The following is a 25770-nucleotide window of genomic DNA, read 5'->3' on the forward strand; positions in this document are numbered from 1 at the left end:
TTCCTAATTATCCAGGGTTCCGTATGTGTGTCATCAGTGGGGTCAAACTGATCTAGTGCCTTCCTCGACTCCTCAGTGCCATGCGACACTAGTGTTCTCAGCCATCGGTTCCTAACCTCCCGCTATAAATGATCCCTATCTAAGTCTGTACCGTAGACCTCCTGAAACACCGCCCAAATACGGGCCGAAAATACAGTGGGATGTTCACCTTTTCTTTGATAGCATTTCATCAGTGCCTCCACTGGATCCCCTCTGTTATCGCTCATGACAGATAACACCTGGCCCTTTAAGGCTTCATTCGTGCCTCTACCAAGTTTTTGTTCCTCCGGTAGGGCGGAATGTATATGTAGGTGTAGGCACATTAGGATTAATTTTCTTTCCTCAGCATCGTCTAAGCCGTGTATCGCTCTCTGTTGCCTGACCGCGAGGAACAACTCCCTCGGATCATCCCCAGGAACACACGTTCCAATATCTTTTGCAATAACCCTCAATTCCTGTACCCCAAGTGGGGTGGAATATATCATATCCTGGCCATCTTCCCCCACCTGTGCTCTAGTGGTTACAAGGGGGGCCATTGAGGCAGACGTTTTTTCGGCTCTGGAGCGGATGCTGGCGGTGGGTCCCCTCGTGGAGGTTCCCCATCACCGCTGCTGTATCGATCCGCAGCAGCGGATGGATACAGCAGCGGTGATGGGGAACCTCTTACATTCCTTTGGGACACAGGGGGATCCCGAACCACCGTTAACACCACTCAGATCAATGACATAGATTGGAAATGTACATGTAGAACCTGACGTTGTGTTTTCGGATGATGTCGCCGAGTGGCAGGATGGTGTGGTCAATCGTGTCAAAGGCTGCAGATAGGTTTTTTTTATTCGTTCATGGGATGTGGGCGTCGCTGGCGAGGCCAGCATTTATTGCCCTTCCCTAATTGCCCTTGAGAAGGTGGTGGTGAGCAGCCTTCTTGAACGGCTGCAGTCCGTGTGGTGAAGGTTCTCCCACAGTGCTGTAAGAATGGGAGTTCGAGGATTTTGACCCAGCGACGAAGAAGGAACGGCGATATATTTCCAATTCGGGATGTGACTTGGAGAGCAACGTGCAGGTGGTGTTGTTCCCATGTATCTGCTGCTCTTGTCCTTCTAGGTGGTAGAGGTCGCGGGTTTGGGAGGTGCTGTCGAAGAAACCTTGGCGAGTTGCTGCAGTGCATCCTGTGGATGGTGCACACTGCAGCCACAGTGCGCCGGTGGTGAAGGGAGTGAATGTTTAGGGTGGTGTATGGGGTGCCAATCAAGCGGGCTGCTTTGTCCTGGATGGTGTCGAGCTTCTTGAGTATTTTTGGAGCTGCACTCATCCAGGCAAGTGGAGAGTATTCCATCACACTCCTGACTTGTGCCTTGTAGGTGGTGGAAAGGCTTTGGCGAGTCAGGAGGTGAGTCACTCGCCGCAGAATACCCAGTCTCTGACCTGCTCTTGTAGCCACAGTGTTTATATGGCTGGTCCAGTTAAGTTTCTGGTCAATGGTGACCCCCAGGATGTTGATGGTGGGGGATTCGGCGATGGTAATGCCGTTGAATGTTAAGGGAGGTGCTAAGACTCTCACTTGTTGGAGATGGTCATTGCCTGGTACTTGTCTGGCGCGAATGCTACTTACCACTTATTAGCCCAATTCTGGATGTTGTCCAGGTCTTGCTGCATGCGGGCACGGAAAGCTTCATTATCAGAGGGGTTGGGAATGGAACTGAACTTGTGACTTTTATAATGGCCATTTCAGTACTGTGGCAGTGCGGAAAACCTGATTTGAGGGATTCAAAAATAGAATTGTGGGAAAGATCGGCACGGATTTGGGGCAACACGTTAAAGGACTTTGGAGAGGAAAGGAAGGTTGGAGATGGGACTATAGTTTGCAAGGACAGAGGTGTCAAGGTGGTTTTATTGAGAAGGGGGGTGATGACGGCAGATTTGAAGGGGAGGGAGACAGTATCTGAGGAGAGTGAACCGTTAACAATATCAGCCAAAATAGGGCCCAGAAAGGGAAGTTGTCTGGTTTGCAGTTTAGTTGGAATCGGGTGGAGGGAGCAGGAGGTGGTCAAGATGAGTTCGGAGAGGGTATGAGGGAAGAAAGGAGAGAATCAAGAGAAAGATGTGAGTACAAGGCGAGGGAAGGGGGAGCCGTAGGGGAAGTTTGGATTGGTCGGTTAGGGGAAGGGAGGCTGCTGAACGGATGGCCTCAATCTTAGTGACGAAGAATTCCATGAGCTCCTCGCACTTTTCGTTGGAGGTGAGGGTGGAGGGAGCAGGGGAGAGGGGTTTAAGAAGATGGTTTGTGATGGAGAAGAGAAGCCGGGGGCTATCTTTGCATTCCAGGATGATCCTGGAATAGTGTGCACTTTTGGCAGAGGAGAGCAGGACCCAATAGTGCCCGAAAGAAGTCCCAAAAGAAGGAGATATTCGGAGGGATGGCAAACGCTTGGAGGAAGAGATGGGTTTCGTGAGAGGTCTGAAAGAAGGAAAGAACTTGCCTTTATATAGCGCCTTTGAAGGCCTCGGGACGTCCCAAAACAGTCAATGAAGAATATTGTGACGTGCAGTCAATGTGGCAATTTCGGAAACGCGACAGCCAATTTGCACACAGCAAGATCCCACACATTTCATTGAGATAAATGACCAGAACATCGGCTTTAGCATTGTTGGTTGAGGGATAAACATTGGCCATGACACCAGGAAGAACTCCCCTACACTATTTTGAATATTGCCCGGGATTTTTTACATTTACCTGAAACGGCAGATGGGCCCTCACTTTAACGTGTCGAACAAAAGTTGGAACGTCCGACATTGTTGCACTCCCTCATTACTGTCGTTCCGAAAGAGCAGCATTCCCTCAGTATTGCCACTCCTACAGCACTGTGCTCCCTCAATACTGACACTCTGACAGGACTGAACTCCCGTAGTACTGACCAATGTACCACGTTTGCTAATTATACAAAGCTAGGTGGGAAAGTAAGCTGTGGGGAGCACTCAAAGAGTCTGCAAAGGGATATAGACAGGTTAAATGAGTGGGTCAGAAGGTGGCAGATGGAGTATAATGTGGGGAAATGTGAAGTTATTCACTTTGGCAGAAAGAATAGAAAAACGGAATATTTTAAACGGTGAGAAACTATTAAATGTTGGTGTTCACAGCAATTTGGGGGACCTTCTCCACAAACAGCAAGTTAACATGCAGGTACAGCCAGCAATTGGGAAGGCAAATGGTATGTCGGCATTTATTGTAAGGGGTTGGAGTACAAGAGTACGGAAGCTTTGCGACAATTGTACAGGGATTTGGTGAGACCTCACCTGGAGTACTGTGTACAATTTTGGTCTCCTTATCGAAGGAAGGATATACTTGCCTTAGAGGAGGTGCAACGAATGTTAATCAGATTGATCTCTGGGATGGGAGGATTGTCATATGAGGAGAGATTGAGAAGAATAGGCCAATGTTCTCTAGTTTTGACGAATGAGAGGTGATCTCATTGAAACTTATAACATTGACAGGGTAGATGCTGAGAGGCTGTTTCCTTTGGCTTGGGAGTCGAGAACTTGGGGTCATAGTCTCAGGATAAGTGGTGGCCGATTTTCGGACTGAGATGAGGAGGAATTTCTTCACTCAGAGGGTTATGAATCTTTGGAATTCTCCACCCAAGACGACTGTAGATGCTGAGTCGTTGAGTATATTCAAGGCTGAGATCGATGAATATTTGGACTGTATAGGAATCAAGGGATATGTGGATAGGCCGGGAAAGTGGAGTTGAGGTCGGTGATCAGCCATAATCTTATTGAATGGCGGAGCATACTCGAGGGTCCCTATGGCCGACATATGCTCCTTATTCCTTCGGCTACTATGACCATCCGACAGCACAGTGCTTCATCAGTACTGACCATCCGACGGCACTGTGCTCTCTCAGTACTGACCATCCGATAGCACTGTGCTCCCTCAGTACTGACCATCCGATAGCACTATGCTCCCTCAGTACTGACAATCCAACAGCACTGTGCTCCCTCAGTACTGACAATCCAACAGCACTGTGCTCCCTCAGTACTGACCATCCGATAGCACTATGCTCCCTCAGTACTGACAATCCAACAGCACTGTGCTCCCTCAGTACTGACCATCCGATGGCACTATGCTCCCTCAGTACTGACAATCCAACAGCACTGTGCTCCCTCAGTACTGACCATCCGATAGCACTATGCTCCCTCAGTACCGACCATCCGACAGCACTGTGCTCCCTCAGTACTGACAATCCAACAGCACAGTGCTCCCTCAGTACTGACCATCCGATGGCACTGTTCTCTCTCAGTACTCACCATCCGACAGCACTGTGCTCCCTCAGCACTGAGAATCCAACAGCACAGTGCTCCCTCAGTACTGACCATCTGACAGCACAGTGCTCCCTCAGTACTGACCATCCGACAGCACTCTGCTTTCCCAGGACTGATCATCCGACATCATGGTGCTCCCGCAGTACTGACCATCCGACATCACTGTGCTCCCTCAGTACTCACCATCCGACAGCACTGTGCTACCTCAGTACTGAACATCCGACAGCACAGTGCTCCCTCAGTACTGACCATCCGACCGCACAGTGCTCCCACATTACTTACCATCCCACAGCACAGTGCTCCCTCAGTACTGACCATACGACAGCACTCTGCTCTCTCAGTACTGACCATCCATCAGCACTGTTCTCCCTCAGTACTGAACATCCGAGAACACAGTGTTCCATCAGGACTGACCATCCGACAGCACAGTGCTCCCTTATTACTGACCATCAGATAGCACAGTGCTCCCTCATTACTGACAATCCGACAGCAATGTGCTCCCTCATTACTGACCATCTGACAGCACAGTTCTCCCTCAGTACTGACCATCCGACAGCACAGTGCTCCCTCAGTACTGACCATCCGACAGCACAGTGCTCCCTCAGTACCTACCATCCGACAGCACTGTGCTCTCTCAGTACCGACCATCCGACAGCACAGTTCTCCCTCAGTACTGACCATACGACAGCACAGTGCTCCCTCATTACTTACCATCCGACAGCACTGTGCTCCCTCAGTACTGACGATCCGACAGCAATGTTCTCCCTCATTACTGACCATCTGACAGCACAGTTCTCCCTCAGTACTGACCATCCGACAGCACAGTGCTCCCTCAGTACCTACCATCCGACAGCACTGTGCTCTCTCAGTACCGACCATCCGACAGCACTGTGCTCCCTCAGCGCTGACCATCCGACAGCACAGTTCTCCCTCAGTACTGACCATCCGACAGCACAGTGCTCCCTCATTACTTACCATCCGACAGCACTGTGCTCCCTCAGTACTGACGATCCGACAGCACTCTGCTCCGTCAGTACTAACCATCCGACAGCACACTGCTCTCTCAGTACTTACCATCCGACAGCACAGTGCTCCCTCATTACTGACAATCCGACATCACTGTGCTCCCTCAGTACTGACCATCCGACAGCACAGTGCACCCTCATTACTGACAATCCGACAGCACTGTGCTCCCTCATTACTGACCATCCGACAGCACAGTGCCGCCTCATTACTGACCATCCGACAGCACTGTGCTCCCTCAGTACTGACCATCCGACAGCACTGTGCTCCCTCAGTACTGACCATCCGACAGCACTGTGCTCCCTCAGTACTGACCATCCGAAAGCCCTGTGCTCCCTCATTACTGACAATCCGGCATCACTGTGCTCCCTCAGTACTGACCATCCGACAGCACAGTTCTCCCTCAATACTGACCATCCGACAGCACAGTGCTCCCTCAGTACCGACCATTCGAAAGCACTCTGCTCTCTCAGTACTGACCATCCGACAGCACTGTGCTCCGTCAGTACTGACCATCCGAAAGCACTGTGCTCCCTCATTACTGACAATCCGGCATCACTGTGCTCCCTCAGTACTGACCATCCGACAGCACAGTTCTCCCTCAGTACTGACCATCCGACAGCACAGTGCTCCCTCAGTACCGACCATTCGAAAGCACTCTGCTCTCTCAGTACTGACCATCCGACAGCACTGTGCTCCCTCAGTACTGACTATCCGACAGCACTCTGCTCCCTCAGTCCTGACCATCCGACAGCATAGTGCACTCTCAGTACCGACCATGCGACAGCACAGTGCTCTCTCAGTACCGACCATCCGAAAGCACTGTGCTCCCTCAGTACTGACCATCCGACAGCACAGTGCTCCCTCAGTACTGACCATCAGACAGCACTGTGCTCCCTCAGTACTGACCATCCGACAGCACTGTGCTCCCTCAGTACTGACCATCCCACAGCACAGTGCTCCCTCAGTACTGACCATCCGACAGCACAGTGCTCCCTCAGTACTGACCATCCGACAGCACAGTGCTCCCTCAGTACTGACCATCCGACAGCACTGTGCTCCCTCAGTACTGACCATCCGACAGCACTGTGCTCCCTCAGTACTGACCATCCGACAGCACAGTGCTCCCTCGGTACTGACCATCCGACAGCACTCTGCTCTCTCAGTACTGACGATCCGACAGCACTGTGCTCCCTCATTACTGACCATCCGACAGCACTGTGCTCCCTCATTACTGACCATCCGGCAGCACGCTGCTCCCTCAGTACTGACCATCCGACAGCACAGTGCTGCCTCAGTACCGACCATCCGACAGCACTGTGCTCCCTCAGTACTGACCATCCGACAGCACAGTGCTCCCTCAGTACCGACCATCCGACAGCACTGTGCTCCCTCAGTACTGACCGTCCGACAGCACTGTGCTATCTCATTACTGACCATCCGACAGCACTGTGCTCCCTCATTACTGACCATCCGACAGCACTCTGCTCCCTCAGTACTGACCATCCGACAGCACAGTGCTCTCTCAGTACCGACCATCCGACAGCATTGTGCTCCCTCAGTACTGACCATCCGACAACACAGTGCTCCCTCAGTACTGACCATCCGACAGCACAGTTCTCCCTCAGTACTGACCATCCGACAGCACAGTGCTCCCTCAGTACTGACCATCCCACAGCACTGTGCTCCCTCAGTACTTAACATCTGTCAGCCTCTGTACCCCAGCTTCTCCAGTCTATCTACGTAACGAAAGTGACTCATCCCGGAAATCATTCCAATAAATCTCTTCTGCACCTTCTCTAAGGCCTTCACATTTTGCCGAACGTGTGGGGCCCGGAACTGGAAACAATGCCCCAATTGTGGCCGAACCAATGTTTTATAAAAGTGCATCATGACATCCTTGCTTTTGTACTCTCTGCCTCTATTTTTAAAGCCCAGGATCCCGTATGATTTTTTAACCACTTTCTCGACCTGCCCTGCCACCTTCAACGAATTGTGCACATATAACCCAAGATCTCTCTGTTCCTGCAAGAATGGTCAAGAGAGGCGGTGGTTTTGTCAGCGTCCATCTGAAAGCTGGTCCGTGTCTGCGGACTGTGTCACCAAAGGGCTGCATTTAGATGAGGAAGAGGAGGGAGGCAAGGATTGAACCTTTAGAGACATCAGAGATAAAGGTGATAGGGTGGGAAGAGAAGCTTCTCCTGGCTCTGATCAGATAGGTGAGTGGAACCAAATGAGGATAGTCCCAACAAAACAGGCCAGTACCGATGAATGAGGAGGTAATTGGTGGGTTTGCTGTAGGTGTGACGATGGAGAGAGGTAGACCATGGAGGGATTTAAACCCAAGGATGAGAACTTTAAATTTAAGTGATATGGAATTGGGAGCCAGTGAGGGTCAGTGAGGCCGAGCAGGATCTGGGCTTGTTGAACACGGACAACAGATTTTTGGACGAGCTCACGTTTATGGAAGGTGGAGGTTGGGTGGCCAGCCAGGAGTGCATTGGAGGAATGGAGTCTGGAGGGATAGAGGCATTCATGATGGTTTCAATGGCAATGGGCTCAGGATGAGGGAATCAATCATGGGGTCTTTGCGATGGAGGTCAAATCGGGTCATGAGCTGAGCTCGGTGTTGAACGGGACCAATTTTTCTGGAGCCGTTAAACAATGTAGAATAAACGGGTAAACAACTGCAGTGAAATAGCGGAGAGGGGAATGTCAATGGGATACATTCAGTGTCCGTCCCCTAATATCACGCACAGTAATTTCTAGGCTGCAATCCTCAACCTGCCCTTTAACTGTCCCCGTGTCAGAGACTCACAATTCATATTTTAACTGGGAAACTGCAGGAACAGAGTGAGACGGGTCTGCTTGTGTCCCTGGATTCAGTCTACACTGCGGAAAATCGGTAACATTTATAAATGAATCTCCAGGAGTGAACATGGTCAATACAATTATATAAAAAACTGTAAATGAAACCGCTCATTATTATTAGATCAGTCCTGTATGAGAACAGATTTAAACTCCATTCCTGAGAGAGTTCCGATGAAGATAATAACCTGGACTTTGAGATGTTTGTGTTTTATTCACCACATTATTTACATCGGAGTCAAAGCTGCTGATGTAATATATTTGTTAAACTGACTGTAACTAATAGCAATGGTCAGGAGTATAACCGTGTCAGTGGAGACTTATCCCCTGTATAAATCAGGGCTTGTTGGAATGGATCAGCTCAGAGTGCCTGCTGGAGCCGTGGTTTCCAGGTCAACAGAAGTCAGTGCTTCTCACAGAAATGGAATATCCAGTAATCCAACAAATAGAACGAATTTATTATCCTGTTCTTGCAGCCATTGGAGTTCCAGGTAAGCCATTATCCCAGCTGTTAATGGTGTAAATCAATATTAATTCTGTTGCTGTACTTGGCAAATTATATTTTCACCCTGCCTGTTTTACGCAGTCGCCTGTTCTGTTCTTTTGGTTGAATGATGGAATGTGTTAAGTCTCTGCTCTTTCGATCTTGTAGGAGCTGCATTATATCCGTAATCATTTTTGTGTATCCAATCCTCGCATTGTTACTGGATTATTCTCTATGCTGAATGTATTGTTGAACAATGGTATGTCCTTAACTTCTAAAAGTTCGGTCTTGAAGGAGTTACATTACATCTGTGGTGCCCTTTCTGTATCCAACATTGTTACTGGAATGATTACTGCACTGAATGTGTTGGAGTCAAGTGTCTGGGGTAATAGCTGATATCAGACCATCAGGAGCTGTTAATAGTTTCACTGTGTGGAATTAACCTGCCCTGGAATATGTTTTCATCAATGTGTTTTCAGTGATTGATAATGAGACAGCTCACGGTCTCAGTGTTACAAGGAGGCAGCGCAATGTCCTTCCTCCGAGTTTTCTGCTGACTCTTTCACATCTCCTCCTCCGCTTCACTGTGGATGAATTCACTGACTGTCACTGGACTTCATTGTAAAATGAAATGTTTTAATGTTATGTTGACTCAGTTTGCAATGTATCTGTTGGAATCAGGAGCCCTTCTATGTATCTGTGGATGATAAGCGTGATTTTGGCGTGTTGTTAATTGAACAATCCCGCCATCTATCACTTTACTTTATAATTACAGGAGAAGGAATCTCAATTATTGTGAGATCTGTCTGGAAGAGGCATTCGATTCTGTTAATTCCATGATTTGAAGATGAAGTGAACAGTGCAGGTGAACAGGTGGAGAATGGGATAATCTGTAGAAATATTAAACTATTCCACAGAGGCTTCACTATTTAACAAACTAACACTGAGAATAGGATCGGTGGAACACGGGGCTGGTGAACAGAATGCAGGCACAGGATGATAGGATTTAATCGGATATGAAAATGAACTTGAGAAAGAGAGTAGAGTGAGTGATAGAGAGGGCGACTGAGAGGGAAAGCTAGAGGCTGTAGTGTGAATAATTCATCAGAATGAACTGCTGAAACTTCCAGTACAATTAAACATAGAAAATGTGATTTGAAGGTGTTATTATGATGTGGTCAGATTGTGTGAGTTTTTATTGTTGGACTCGCTCCTCATGTTTATATCCCTGTCAGGTCCTCAGTCTGTTTTTGTGAATGTTCTTTGTTTTCCAACTTGACACTAAATATAATTAAAATTTACTTCAAGAATAGGATCAGAAATTTCTTGATAATTATGAATTATACGGATACTGTATTTTTAAAGTACGGCTGAATTCAATAACAATGTGCAAATTAAATTTATTAAAGATATTTTTACACCCAACACAGGTTCCTTGACACCATTAACCACAGAAATGAACTGTTGAATGTATTAGTTGGATTATGTTAGTGAGACCTATAGATTAGATTTCCTCTAACACTCTGCTGCAGTCTCTCCCTGTGAATCCCAGCCTCTCCTCTCACTGCATTGAATCCTCTGTCTCCTCGTCGGTTCCTTCAGTTTGTCCGTTTTCCCAAACCACCTGCTCCTCACTCCCCTCCAGCTCCTCCACGTTCATGTACACTACTCTTTTCCTTGACTCCCTCCCAATCTCACTCACTGTCGGCTGTCTTAACCCAGAGCAACACACAAGCTGCACCTCCCCCTGTGCCCTCGCCTTCCCCACCCTTCGCTCTCTTACCCCGTCCGTCCGGCACCCAAATGCGCCTATAATCCGCTGTTTTCCCGGTGTGCAAAACGCCTTCTCCCTACCCCACCGGCACCGAGCTCTCACCCAGCCCTTCCAGTGTATCCGGTGCTCACTTTATTCACTTTCTGTATCCATCTCCCAATTCATTATTGATCATTGTGTTTAAAAACATCTCTCTGCCCGAAAGCGCTGCCCAGGTCAATCAATCACTTTCCACCCTTCGATGCAGCAACAAAGCTGGAAATTTCACCCCAGATCCTCTCAAACTGCTGCTTTGGCTCCAGGTCTGATCAGTAATTTCTCTACTTCCTTTCCTCTCTCTGACAGTTAACTTGGTGGCGATTGTGATCCTGTCCCGAGGAAAGTGCGGCCTCTCCAAATGTATCAGTCGTTACCTGGTGGGAATGGCAGTGGCCGATCTCCTGGTCGTTATCTCTGATCCGATATTGAACTCGATTAATGCGATGTATCTCCCATGGTCATTCCTGGATATTACTCCCGTGTGTAGTTTCATTGTCTTTATGACTGAAGCAGCCACAGTGGTTTCTGTCTGGCTCACAGTCGCTTTCACCTTTGATCGATTTGTGGCAATTTGTTGTGAGAAGCTGAAAACTAAATATCGCACCGAGAGAATGGCAGCTGTGGTTCTGGGAACAGTGAGTGTGCTGGGCTGTTTAGAGAGTCTCCCCTGGAACTTTATATATGAGCCTCTATTTAGAATTGATAATGTTCCCTGGGGTTGTGAGATTAAACCGAGCTTCGTTACTTCCCCCGCATGGGCCGCATTTGACATGTTTCACCTCATTTTAACCCCTTGTGTCCCAGTCTGTCTGATTTTTCTGCTCAATGTTCTGACCGTCAGGCGTATTTTAATGTCGAATCGAGTCCGCAGGGGACTCCGGGGCCGCAGCAAAGGAGAGAATCAGAGTGATCCAGAGATGGAGAACCGAAAGAAATCCATCATTTTACTCTTCAGTATATCGGGCAGTTTTATACTGTTGTGGCTGACACAGGTTGTATTTTACATTTATCTGCGAATTGCAGACATTCGGTATTTTTACTCCTTCACTGACCCTGGTTACCTCACAGAACAAACAGCAAAGATGCTGCAGCTTCTCAGTTCCTGCACAAACACGTGTATTTATGTCCTGACTCAGACTAAATTCAGAGAGGAGCTGAAGAACGCGGTGAAATACCCGCTCAATCTAATTGTTAAATTAGTGAAATCATAGAAAGAGCTGAAGGTTTCAAGCACTAGAACTAAATCCTATTTCATACTCCATCCCCTACACTTCCCAGGGGATGGAAAGTACATTTTATGTTAGCAGCACAGAGCCATTAAATAATCTGAAATATGCTTCTGATGTAATATTTTACTGAAAATCTGACCCATTGAGGCAGGATTTATTCTGCAGGCGAAACATGCATTTTTGCTCGAAATGGCGGCACTAATGAGCTCAGCTGGACTTCAACTAAATGGCTGTCCAGCAAAATTTGCAAAGCTGGGAATCCAATTAACTGCTGTGGGCCTGATCAGAATGGGTGCACTCCACATAAATGGAGAGGGAGAGAAAGGGAGTGAGAAAGGGAGGGAGAGTGGGAACGAGAGAGGGAAAGGCAGAGAGATGGAGAAAAAGGGAGAGGGAGAGAGACTGAGACAGGGAGAGATGCAGAGAGGGAGAGAGAGAGGGGGACAGAGATTGACAGAGAGACAGAGAGAAACACACAGCGATAGTGAGAGAGAGCGAGATCGTGATTTGGAGAGCGAGAGAGAGAGAGACAGTGAGTGAGAGCGAGAAAGAGAGAGAAAGATAGGGAGCGACACGGGGAGAGGATGAAAGAGAGAAAGTGAGAAACAAAGAGAAAGAGAGGTATATAGTGGGACAGAGACAGTCAGAAGAACAGAAAAGGAAACAGAGAGAGACAGAGGGAGAGAGAGATGGAGAGAGGAGGGGGCAGAAAGAGAGAGACAGAGACAGGAGGGGACAGAGAGAGGGAAAACACAGGGGCAAAAGAAATATCATGATTAAATAGCGCAGAAAATTAAAACAGATTCACATAAAAGGGAGAGGGTGTGTGTGAGAGAGAGATATAGAAGCAAAGAGGTGTAGAGACAGAGTTACACAGATAAGGAGATAAATAAGGAGAGTTTGTGAGACAGGAGAGAAAAATAGAGAAAGAAAGAGTGAAAGAAAGCATACACACACGCACACGCACATATATATATATATATATATATATATAATGAGAGAGAGCAAGCGGACATGGATGGAACTGAGAGAGAGAGACTGACAAAGAAGTACAAAGTGGTGGAAGTAGAAGTGGAAATAACAAGATAGAAAAACACACAGAAAATAAATAAAAACAAACGACATAAATAGAGAACAGACACAATGAAAGATGAACAAACATATGAAGTGACAGGAGTGTAGAGACAGGAGTGAGTATAGAACACAGAAAGCATTAAATAACCAAACAAACTGTGTATTCAGCCTGGAGTGTGTGAGAGTGCTGACCAGCAGAACAGCAGCAGATGAAGCAGGACAGACAGTTCATGTTTGTTCTGGGGTAACGCTCTTGTGGATTTAATGTTGACATTGCTAACGGTGATGCCTGGAGGCTGCACAATAAAGTCACTCAATCTTGTGTACCTTACTCTGACCATTACTTACTGCAGGAGTTTCCCAGCTGCACTGTGCAGTAAAAAATCATCTGATAAACGAAAGCCTGAGACTAATTTTGCTTCAGCGTGTCTGAAGGAAAAGGACGATTAAAAGGAGGAAGGACTGTTAAAAGGATTGATAATGACACATTGTAAAAGATCACACAGTGGAGGATAGGTCACCATCGCAACAAGAACGATTCCAGGGAGGCTAGAGTTGGTTTGGACACCTGCTGACTTAACTTGGTTCCGTTGTGAGCACTGAGAAAAAACACGTGAAGTGTCAATCAATCGTTGGTTTTATTTGTAGGAACCGATTTTTGAGAAGCCACCGTGCTAAAGGTGTTGTTCTGTGTAGAAACGGTCTTTAAAAGCTGGGCAGAAGTTGAGTGGGGAGAGACACAGATCTACCATAACTGCTCCAACCTCACCTTTCACTTCCAGCGCCACCTCACCTGGAATCTTCATGACTGCTCGCGACATCCCAGCTTGATGCCTCGATGCTGGTTTACAGATTGCCCATGAAGCCGATGACATGGATACAAGAGAAAGTCACGCTACACGACAACGGTATTCATCAAAATACCTGGAATCTTCCCGGCAAGCTTGAGCCAACCGTCAGTATAAAACTTTCGTTATGAACTTAGTCTAAAATAGATATTTGATTTCCAAACGGTTATGCATTTTGGGAATGCAGAATGTTTTGTTTTATTGTGGTTAAAGCAATTCTAAATCGGGCATAAACGCAAGATGTTTCAATTCTAATGTCAATTTGCCAGTGCATTAATAATAATAAATGATTGTTTTCTTTATAACGCCATGTTTTGTGCCTGAAGTTTCTTTCGGAAAAAGAGCTCATCAAGTTCAATGTAAAATTAAACAACGTGGAGATAAAAAGTCATTGCCGCAAATTAAAGTGTAAAATCACTTTGTACCTTTTTGCTCCTCCATCTGTACCATGTGTAACTTTCCCAGTGAGCTGCTCGATTCTGTAATAAATCACATTGTATTCTTATCCCTTCTGCTGTGTTAATAAACTGGACAGGGTCCCGCAGCACTCTCCAGATCTGCTACTGATACGAATACTGTTATTGTTTCAGATTAAAGAAAAATATGAATAATGGAGAAATTAACCAAATCCCAGATCAGAACTACATTCAGATTGAGTCCAATTTTACTCTGATTTATTTAATAGAAGCTAGAATTACATTCTCTACACAAAATGGCTAATTTCACATTTCCTCCGTATGTCTGGTCTCTCCTTCTCCTTATGCATTACGTCCAAATAAGCAAATGTTACTCCATTTTTTTGCAGAAGTTCACATTTTGGTGTTTGATTCCCTCACTGCACCGCTGTCTTTGTGTTAAACACCAGCTAGTGCCAGGCTCACTCAGTTTGTATATTTAACTATGGTGCAACAGTAATTTAACAGGAACACCAAGAGAATCCTCTCCGTCTCTCTTACCATTACAAGCTCCACCTTGCCCCTCACCCTGACTGGTGCCCATTTTACTTCCCGTTCAATGCGGCTATTTTGATTAAACTTCATGGCCGCCATTTTGTTTAAGATGCCCACCTTGCCCCTCACTAAGATGGCCGCCCTACCCGTCATCAAGATGGCTGCCTTACTGGCGGCCATTTCGTTTCAGGTTCAGTGTGGCTGTTTTGTTTAACATGGTCACCTTGACCCCAATAAAATGGCCACCTTGCCCCCAAGTATGATATCCACCTTGCCCTTCAGTAAGATGGCTGCCATGGAGGCTGCTATTTTGTTTCCTGTCCCAGACTTTGAAGTTGTTGTTCATAGTGTCACAGTCGGTACAACACAGGAGTGGGCCATTCGGCCCACCGTGCCTGCGATGGCTCTTTTTAAGCACGATCCCATTTCCCTCTCAGCTCTGTCCCCACAACCCTTATCTGTGCCATATAGTAGTGGTAATTTGGAAATATACATTCAAGTTGTTGTAGTAGTGGTTGGAAATATATCGCCGTTCCTTCATCGTCGCTGGGTCGAAATCCTGGAACTCCCTTCCTAACAGCACTGTGGGAGAACCTTCACCTCACGGACTGCAGCGGTTCAAGAAGGCGGCTCACCACCACCTTCTCAAGGGCAATTAGGGATGGGCAATAAATGCCGGCCTCGCCAGCGACGCCCACATCACACGAACGAATAAAAAAAATCTCTGTGCTCCTCCAATTCTGGCCTCTTGCGCATCCCCGATTTTAATTGCTCCACCATTGGCGGCTGGGCCTTCAGCTGCCTCGGCCCTGAGCTCTAGAATTCCGTCCCAAAACCTCTCCGCCTCTCTCTCCTTTAATACATACCTTAAAACCTACCTCTTCGACTCAGCTTTTGGTCACCTGTCCCAATATCTCCTTATGTGGCTTAGTGTCACGTTTTGTTTAATTACGCTCCTGTGAAGCACCTTGTGACGTTTTACTACGTTAAAGGCGCTATATAAATGCAGGTTGTGTCCTCTGGTTATCGACCCTCCTGCCAATGGAAACAGCTTCTCCCCATCCATTCTATCAAAATCCCCTCATAATTTTGAACACCTCCATTAAATCTACCCTTAACCTTTTTTTGCTCTAAGGAGAACAATCCCTGCTTCTCCAGTCTCTCCATATAACCCATCCCTGGACACGATGCAAGGCGGAGGGTTGCAACCAGGTTTGCAAATTATTGCCAGTCGGGAGCTGGACAAATCGAAAGGAACTGAAATGACAAACAACTTTGTGAATCTGCAGATACGCTTTGGGAATCGGAATTGGAGACGAATAAAGGACTGACCAGACAGGCGGACAAGACGCAGCTGAGTCGGCATGTCCCCCTGGAACAGTTCCTCTGATATTGTGGGTGAAATTTAGAGGTCGGAGCCATTTAAAGCGCTCTCAGTTACTGCAGATCAGGGATCAAAACCTGACATCAGCGTCAGGACGCTCAGGATGCTTTTTCTTTATTTGTTCATGGGATGTGGGCGTCGCTGGCGAGGCCAGCATTTATTGCCCATCACTAATTGCCCTTGATAAGTTGGTGGTGAGCCGTCTTCTTGAACGACTGCAGTCAGTGTGGCGAAGTTTCTCCCACTCGTGCTACTCAGTAACAGACAAAGCACCGGTGGGCGCGCCGGTTGCAGGAGAGCTGGTTGGCGGTGATATCGATGCTGTGAGCGAGACCAGACCGTTTCCATGTTTCCACAAAAAATGTCCCATCCTTTGTTTCTGGAAAAGTAACACTGATATTGGACAATTGCATTCCTGTGGCTGCAAAATGTAACTTTGGCTCGGTGACACGCTGCTTTAGTGTATCTTGCAAAAAAAGCACCAGACGGTCTCTGTGGCGCAATCGGTTCGCGCGTTCTGGCTGTTAACTGAAAGGTTGGTGGTTCGAACCCACCCAGGGATGAAAATTGCACTTTTTCTTCCAACTTTCGAATACATTGCCTCATTCTGATCGCCCTGAAGCCGGTGCCATGTTTTAATTCCTGATCTGCAGTCACTGGGAGCACTTTAAATGACTCCGATCTCTTAATCTCATTTCAAGTTTTCTAATATGTGATTTGGCTGCAAGAAAACACTCTGTGAACAATGTGATCTGAGCATGCCTGATTCGCCATAACTTACACTGCGGTCGGATATCAGGCACATGAAAAACAGTGAAATGTTTGTGTGGGCGCGATGCTCTGGGATTCCCTGCCTGACCATCACCACCTGTCCTTCTCTGCAGCCTTCCGAAATACAGCGCAGTAAATGGATCCCTGTGAAATGAGCGCCTGGACAGTAATACGGAAATTAGTTTGGCTGAGGGTTTAAGTCCCGAACACGGAGCTTGAGGCATCAGGTTTCCGTAGTGTAGTGGTTATCACGTTCGCCTAACACGCGAAAGGGCCCCGGTTTGAAACCGGGCGGAAACATTTTGAAACCTTGTCCCCATTAAAAATGATTAAATATTTAACGATTCACATTGCTGAATGATGTGAACAAAGTCCATATCTCCCAGCCCTGTTCATGCAGTCCGCTGAGAGCAGGCGATGAATGCCAGCGTGATATTGGGGGTGAAGGCTGCTTCCAATACTGTCTCATTCCCGGTGGGACCTGGCGGAGATTTGATAAGCCCGATCTGTTCAACCAATATCTGAAACGGTGTTTGAGAAGCATTCACACATAAAACAATATCCAGGATCCTGTCTTCAGAGTGCGTGGCGCAAAGGTCTGACTCCAGATCAAAAGGCTGCGTGTTCACATCACATCGGGGTCACTGTTTCTTTCACCGTTCACATGAGACTGGATAATTCCCGAATGAAGGTTTTAATTGCTTTTTCACAAAAAAAACAGAAGTTTGGTCTAAACCCTGACTTAGCACCTCCCCAGTGGCAGGGAGGGGAGCGCCTGATACCCTCATTTATTTCATGCAACAAACTGACTCGAATACTCGTATTGATTCAAAATCGACCTGCAGATGGACACACAGAAAAAAGGCAACCACAGAACCAGGCAGCAACTATACATAAGTATATATATATATTTATCGCATTTAACGTGGTCAGACGATTTACGATCAGTGATCTTGCTTCAGCTTTCTGAAATGTACTTGTCCATCCTTCAGAAGTCACGGGAAATATATTTTTTGCCATTCGAAAAAAGACGCGAAAAGCAGAGACATGTTTTGTTTGCAACACAGCTGGTGGAGTCGCCTTTGAAACGTTTAAAGGTGACGACCCAAAAATCACTTCGTGCAAATTTAAAATCACGGTCACTATTTGTTTAGGCCTGAAAGAAATAAGAATAAACGTGTCAGTCAGTGCCCGCGGTGAGACGGTGTCGAACTTGTTTGCTGCGAAGTTCACCGCTGGGCTGAAGCTGACGCCGTTTAAAAGACACGAAGCCACTCAATGTAAAGCATGAACTCATAACCAACAGGCCCCGTCAACGTCAAACACCTCCTTTCTTGTTTAATGGAGGGAGCAGAGGCGTGTCCAGCATCAGACACCAGCAACTTTAAGAAATGGAACAGATAAAGGCACAGATGAACATTCCAAATCTTTTCAAAGCAAAGTTATTTCACTTTACTGAAAGTGCCGTGAGGCTGAAAACGGGTCCCAGATGATTTGCGTTCACTCGTGACTTGTTTTCCAGTGTTTGTCCGTCAGGTTTGCAATTGAATTTGTATTGGATATTGAAGATATTTCAGGATGATTGCACAACATACCTTGTGTAAAGCAACCATCTTGATAACTTCAATCATCACACACTCTACATCGACGCTGCAGAGGCCCCAGGACCACTTTCAATATTGTTTTTCTTAACTCACAGTTAACAAAAGGGAATTGGATAAACGCTTGGATGGAAACATTTTCTGGGCTTTGGGGAAACAGCAGGCGAGTGGGACGAACTGGACAGCTCTTTCAGAGAGCTGCCAAAGGCACGAGGGGCCGAATAGCATCCGAATGGCGCTGTCTTATACTATGATTCTATTAATAGATCAATTTCCGCCTTTCACTGAGCCTCCCTGAATGGAGCGCAGTAATCTTGTCCCTGTGAAATGAGCTCCTGAACAGTAATACGGAAATTAGCGTGGCTGAGCGGTTTGAAACTCTGGTTAGGCTCCTAACAGGAAATTTCCTCTCTAAGTATGATTAGTTTATCAATTATCTCCCCCCTTTCCATCTTAAATGTCTTTGCATATTTTTTTGATCTCTTCTTCTACTGTCATGCCCACAATACTAGTCTCCCTGATAAATACTGAAGCAAAGTGATTATTTCTGCTATTTCGCTGTAATTGCCTGTGAATTTGTCGTGTGTATCCCTTAGTGACCCTATTCCTATCCTAAATTTTCTTTGGCTGTTGATGTGTCTGCAATACTTTGCTTTTTTTGATATTCCTTTTTGCCTTTCTAATAGTTCGTTAGACTTCTTTCCCAGTCTTTTCACATTCCCCTCTCTCCTTTATTGTCCAGTGTGTGCCTTTTTCTTCTATTTCAAATTTGCCCTTATTTCTTTATTCAACCCTGGTGTGTCATTTCTGGCTTTTTGTTTCTTGCTTTTCAGTGGGATATATTTCTCCTGGACTCTGTTGATCAGCGTTTTTATTGTTGACCACTGGTGTTCTATTTCTTTGTCCAGGTCATTAATATGTCAAACATTTCACCATTCAAAACTTCTCAAGTCACAAATGCATGACAAAGCCAGTTGCTTTTGTGGGAGGAGCAAATCAACTTGGCAGAAAAACCTGCTGCAGCCCAATCCACAAATAAATTATTAACACGTCTTTGTAAAAATAAACACTGTCAGAAGTGGGATTCGAACCCACGCCTCTGGAAGAGACTGCGACCTGAACGCAGCGGCCATTCTGACTACCAATATCATGCGTGATTCTGCATCATTTCTGTACTGTTGGCCAGTGAAAGCAGCATGAAAGTTTAAAATGGCACTCGCCCAACGTGCGGCTCGAACCCACGACCGTGAAATTAAGAGTCTCATGCTCCACCGACTAAGCTAACCGGGACTGAATGTTGGTAACCTCCTTATCTGTTATTGCAGCAAGCAGGAGAAAGACTCCATTTCCAAATTATTGGAATCAATACTGAGGGACAGGATAAACTGTCACTTGGAAAGGCACGGAAGAATCAAGGACAGTCAGCATGGATTTGTTTGGGGAGGTCGTGTCTGACTAACCTGATTGAATTTTTCGAGGAGGTGACAAGGAGGATCGATGACGGTCGCGCAATTGATGCAGTCTACATGGATTTGAGCAAGGCTTTTGAAACATTCGCACATGGCAGATTGGTCGAAAAAGTAAAGGCCCATGGGATCCAAGGGAATGTGGCTTGTTGGATCCAAAATTGGCTCAGTGGCAGGAAGCAAAGGGTAATGGTTGATGTGTGTTTTTGCGGCTGGAAGGCTGTTTCCAGTGGGGTGCCGTAGGTCTCGGTACTTGGTCCTTTGCTTCTTGTGGTATACATTAACGATTTGGACTGAAACGTAGGGGGCATGATGAAGAATTTTGCGGGTGACACAAAAATAGACCGTGTGGTTGATAGCGAGGAGGAAAGCTGTAGACTGTGGGGGTTCACGTAATTTTCTGATAACAAAGCACTCAATCTATCTCTGAATGAATTTTGAACGAATACGTTTGTTTGACCCGGAACAGGCACGATGGGCCGAATGATCTCCTCTTGTGGACTAACATAATACGATGATACTAAGTGTTGTCAGAAGGAAAAGCAACACATTCCAAATAAGAGCAGAGAGAGGAAACTAGTCTAACAGCATAACAGCACGGTGAGATATTGTATTTGAGAAGGATGAGGAGGGATAGTTTATCATGGTGGTCGTCACATAGGGTATCAATTGTGACTTTGATCAGGACCATTTCATGCTGCGACAGGGGCGGAAACTCAATTGGAGAGATTCAGCCCGGGTGCGTCCCCATCGTGCGCGGTGAGACGGAAGAGGCGGGGGGGTGGGGGAAGTGTCAGAGCTGGGGCTCACCGGTGGAAGCAGCATAAAAGTTTAAAACGGTACTCGCCCAACGTGGGGCTCAAACCCACTACCCTGAGAGTTTTTAAAGAGAAGGGGGAGCAGCCACCATCTGTATCTCTTGCTGTACTTGAAACAATACATTCCAAGTAAGAGCAGAGAGATGACACCATTCAGTTTCCCATTGTGTTAAACAAACTGCTTTCGGTTTCTGTAGTGTAGCGGTTATCACGTTCGCGTTACTGTGCGAAAAGTCCCCGGTTCGATCACGGGCGGAAACATTATGTTGGAACTTGGTCTCCATAAACATCCAGATCGATTTTCTTCTCCTGCCAAAAAGGGAGACAGTGGTTGCTCCCTTATTCTTTGTCAGCTGCGTCTTTTACTTCATTAAACAGATAACTTTGAGCGAGAGAAAACTGATCCACAGTGACGCTCACTTCAAGTTTTATTCCCTTTTAATCTTGAAGGAGAGATTGGCTTTGGACAGAGTGGCTTTTGAAAGGAGTTAGTTGTGTGGGATCGACAATCCTTTTCCGCTGGTGGGGGACAAGGGAACCTAATCAACCATCTACCAAGTTCTCCTGAATTCTAAGGTGCAATGGGAAACCGACCAACAAAAGCCCTTTTATTGACCGTGGAGGTTCAGACAATTTTCTGATAACAAAGCGCTCAATCTATTTCTCTTGTCTATTTCCCGATGTTTCCGGATATTGTCTGCATCTCTGCCCTGTTATTTTCTCACTGTGTGCCCACCTGCAGGGTGGATTTTGAACGAATACGAGTGCTTGTCTTCTGTTTATAACATTAAATAAAAGAGGGTATCAGACACTTCACTCCCTGACACTGGGGAACCAGTGAGACAGACTTGTTATTGTGAAAACGCGAATAAAGCATTAATTGCGGAATTACACAGACTCTTATCAGCGCCAAAAGTAGCTTTACAATATAAACACCCCAGTAAATAAATAAATAATACAGATACATCTAAATACATTTGCAACGAACAGAGTCACTAAAACAGAAATATTAGTTGTACCTAATACAAACTCTCCAAGATATTTTTCGATACCTGACTTGATGGTCTCGTGGTTAGGATTCAGTGTTCTCAACGCTATGGCCTAGTTTCGATTCCTGGTCTTGGAACTTCCTCTTACAAAAAACAATTGCTAATTTTTTCGAATCAGAGCAAATTTAAGGCAGAGAAGAAGGCCGATCGGCCAATGGCATCAGCGCCGGGAGAAAATGAGCCACCCAACTTTATCCCATTTTCCAGCACTCGGTCCATAGCGTTGTAGGTTACACAACTTCAGGTGCATATCCAAATATTTTTTAAATGTAACGAGGGATTCTGCCTCTCCCACCCTATCAGGCAGTGAGTTCCAGACCCCTACCACCCTCTGGGTGAAAACATTTCTCCTCAGCTCCCCTCTAATCCTTCCACCAATCACTTTAAATCTATGCCCCCTGGTTATTGACCTCCCTGCTAAGGTAAATAGGTCCTTCCAATCCACTCTATCTAGTCGCTTCATAATTTTGTACACCCCAATTAAATCACCCCTCAGCCTCCTATGTTCCAAAGAAAAAAACCCCACACTGTCCAATCTTTCCTCACAGCCAAAATTCTCCAGCCATGGCAGCCTCCTCGTAAATCTCCTCTGTACCCTCTCCAGTACAATCACATCTTTTTTGACCAGTCTGCCAATTGGGACCTTGCCAAAAGTCTTGCTAAAATCTATGTAGACTGCATCAAATTACACCAGGTGTGTTCTCACCAAAGCCCTATTTAATTGCAGCAAGACTTCCTTACTCTTATACTCCAACCTCCTTGCAAAAAGGCCAACATACCATTTTCTTCCTAATTGCTTACTGTACCTGCATGTTAACTTTCTGTGATTTGTTTACAAGTACACCCAACTCCCTCTGAATACCGACATTTAATGGACTCTCACCTTTTAAAAAATATTCTGATTTTCTATTCTTCCTACCAAAGTGGACAATTTCACATTTTCCCACCTTATACTCCGACTACCACCTTCTTACCCAATCACTTAACCTGTCCATCTCCCTTTGCGTCCTCCTCACGGCTTACTTTCCCACCTCCCGTTCTATCATCAGCAAACTTGGATACATTACACTCGGTCCCCTCATCTCAGTCATTAATATAGAATGTAAACAGCAATTGCAACATAAATTGTCCACCCAGGATCGAAAGCAGGGCCGTTCGCGTGTAAAGCGAACTAATAACCACTACACCACAAAATCTGGTGGGGATAGTTTTACTTCTCTTTAAACAAGATCTCTCCTGTCCCACACTAAAATCATGGAATAGAATCATAGAATATTACAGCACAGAAGGAGGCCATTCGGCCGTGTTGCCCTGCCTACTCTTTGAAAGTGCTGTCCAATTTAGTCCAAAAAACCCGGCCTTTTCCCCGTAACCTTGCAAATCAGTCCTCCTCAAGTACCTGTCCAATTGCCTTTTGAAAGTTCCTATGAAAGCTGCTTCCACCACCCTTTCAGGGAGTGGCTGCCAGATCGCAACAACCCTCTGTGTGAAAAAAAATCACCTCATTTCCCCTCTAGTCCTAAAAGCTCTCAATCCTTCTCCACGGATGCCTTTTCACGAACATTTCATTCATCAAAACCACACAAGTTAGACAGGAAAATGTCTTCATTTTCAAGTAATTAACGTTCCGAAGGAGCTCCCTAATTTCCCTCCCCTAACCTTATGAATCAGATCATTCTCGTCCGGATCCTTTTCCATATGAACCGGATCCCCCCTCAGGAAGTAGCCATTCAGATTCTGTGACTGTGGCCAGCATTGTTCGGGCAGTTGGTTTGACAGGGACCTCACACCATACCCTCCTCCCGTGTTTTCTTCCACATCCGCAGATTGGGGCCGGGCCTGGACTGATTTTTTTTTCTCTGTCTCACCCGGGGCCGCTGAGTCTCCTCCTCAGATCACAAACCAGCTCTCCTACACCCGATCACCAACTCACCCAGTTTGTAAATTGAAACCGGAGCAAGTGCCTCGTAAGAGGGTAAGAGATGTAGGTGAGGCAGCAACCTCTGATATAATCTCAGGCTCATCAGAGAGGTTTGTGTATCTAAACCCCTAATAACCTTCTGCTCCTTTTAAAGTTTTGACCATTGCACACAACGCGGCACTGACAGACTCGTCTCTTGCACTGACAGTCAAGCAAGCGGAGGGTTCACTCGCGAAAGCAGCGGAAAAGTTTAAAACAGAATTCGCCCAACGTGGGGCTCGAACCCACAACGCTGAAATTAAGAGTCTCGTGAACGACCAACTGAAGTTGCCAAGCCTGCTGAAATTGCTCCATTTGGTCTGTTATTGCAGTGAGGCAGCTGCTGGCTCCCCCCGTGGGGCTGAGTTTCGAATCGGAGAAGGATGCGGCTCAGAAGCAGGCCATTCGGGCCATCGCGCCCGTGCCTTGTCCCACAAACCATTTCCCAGATTCTCATGAATTCCAAGGTGTGGAACGAAAGCGAACAACAAAATACCTTACATTCGACCGTGGCGGTACAGTCAATTCTCTGAGAAACCGGCTTGTCTATTTCCCGGTGCTTGCCTGTCTCTCTGGCTGTGTTTATTTCTGTGCGTGTGGAGCTGCAGGCTGAATTTGAATTAATAAGTGTGTTTGTGTATGTTTCTTGCAATAAATAAATGAGGGAATCAGACGCTTCTCTCCCTGACACTGGGGAACTAGTGAGGCAGAATTCAGAGCAGGGTTCTGTTTATTTTGAAAAAGGTAACGCAATATGAATTCCGGAATTATTCAGACTCCTACCAGCGCTAAAAACGAGTGTGATCTCGACGTGATTTGACCACGCAACCACCAGATCTGGAATCAGACGCGCTACCATTGCGTCACGAGGTCTAATGGCAAAATTTGGATGTTTAACTTTATGAAAGTTTCTCGTACACCGTTTCATTTATTTCAGATTACCAAATCCCCGCCCACTCCCACCGGGTGTCAGGCAGCCTCAGAAGCAGCCTTCACCTGTCCGCGGCAGCACGACTGCAGCAAATCCAATTACACACACCCGGCACCCAGAATCATCACATCACAGGAAAGGAACTGCTCAAAATGCACAACAGGACGGGCAGCATCTGAAAAAATGCTGAGACTTTCGGTGTGTGGACTTTGTTCAGGACTGCTAACAGGACGGTATGAAAATTTAAACTATGGATGTGTATAAATGGATGTCATGCTTCTTTATAAAGTGAGTGTTTATGCTATGAATGCCATTTATAAATTTATTTTGATTATTTTTACAATATGATATATCTTGTTATAAATATATATGATTGCATCTGTGACACTTAAAAATTCATTTGGGTGTAACTGTGTGTTGGTTATCATTATATCTCTGTGTATCTGTGTTATGTATTTGTGTTTAATTAAAAATAAGACACAGAGAAATAAATATCCAGAAAATACATTTGCAATATATACACCCCAATAAATGAATAAATAATACAGATACATGTAAGTCCATTTACAATATATTCACACCAATAAATGAATAAATAATACAGATACATGCAAATACATTTGTAAGCAGCAGTTTACATCTAACAAATCAGAAATATATTTTAAATCGAACACGGCTGCAGCCCAATATATTTACAACTATGGCAAACATATGTTAATAGTGTGGCAAGCTGAGCTCCCTGGTGGTTTGGTAGTTATGATTTGGCGCTTTCACCACTGCGGCCCTGGTGAGAGAATTCATTTTTACAAAACAGTTCACTTAATTACACAAAATAATTCAAGTCACTGAGATAATTATTTTAGTTACCATTAATAAACCCACAACTTTCTGTTTCACACTGAACGAAATGCCAACAAGTTTGCCGAGTGACTGTCGAAACTACGCTAATTTTTCTGACTTTCATCACTTCTCATTTTACGCACTTTATTTTAGGAGTCTGCTTCGAAGTGTTCAGTGTTGATGAGACCAGGAATCTGGTGCAGCCGTTGTAGAATGTGAAAGGATTGAAGCCCAATTTACACGAGGGAAAGCTCGCCCATCGAAGTTTGTGAGGAGCAAGTTCCAGCAATTTTTTTCTGACC

The 25770-nt window shown here is 46.0% G+C and overlaps 2 non-coding genes across 2 annotated transcripts; both read left to right on the top strand.

Moving 5' to 3' along the window:
- The first annotated feature begins 16520 nt into the window (after positions 1-16520).
- Positions 16521-16595, top strand: trnan-guu (transfer RNA asparagine (anticodon GUU)). The gene has a single exon. It is a non-coding gene; the product is annotated as a tRNA-Asn (tRNA).
- Positions 16596-17030: 435 nt separating this feature from the next.
- On the top strand, positions 17031-17103 carry trnav-aac (transfer RNA valine (anticodon AAC)). The gene has a single exon. It is a non-coding gene; the product is annotated as a tRNA-Val (tRNA).
- The last annotated feature ends 8667 nt before the right edge of the window (positions 17104-25770 follow it).

The sequence above is a fragment of the Heptranchias perlo genome, unplaced genomic scaffold (assembly GCF_035084215.1).
Source record: "Heptranchias perlo isolate sHepPer1 unplaced genomic scaffold, sHepPer1.hap1 HAP1_SCAFFOLD_129, whole genome shotgun sequence".
Lineage (NCBI taxonomy): Eukaryota > Metazoa > Chordata > Chondrichthyes > Hexanchiformes > Hexanchidae > Heptranchias > Heptranchias perlo.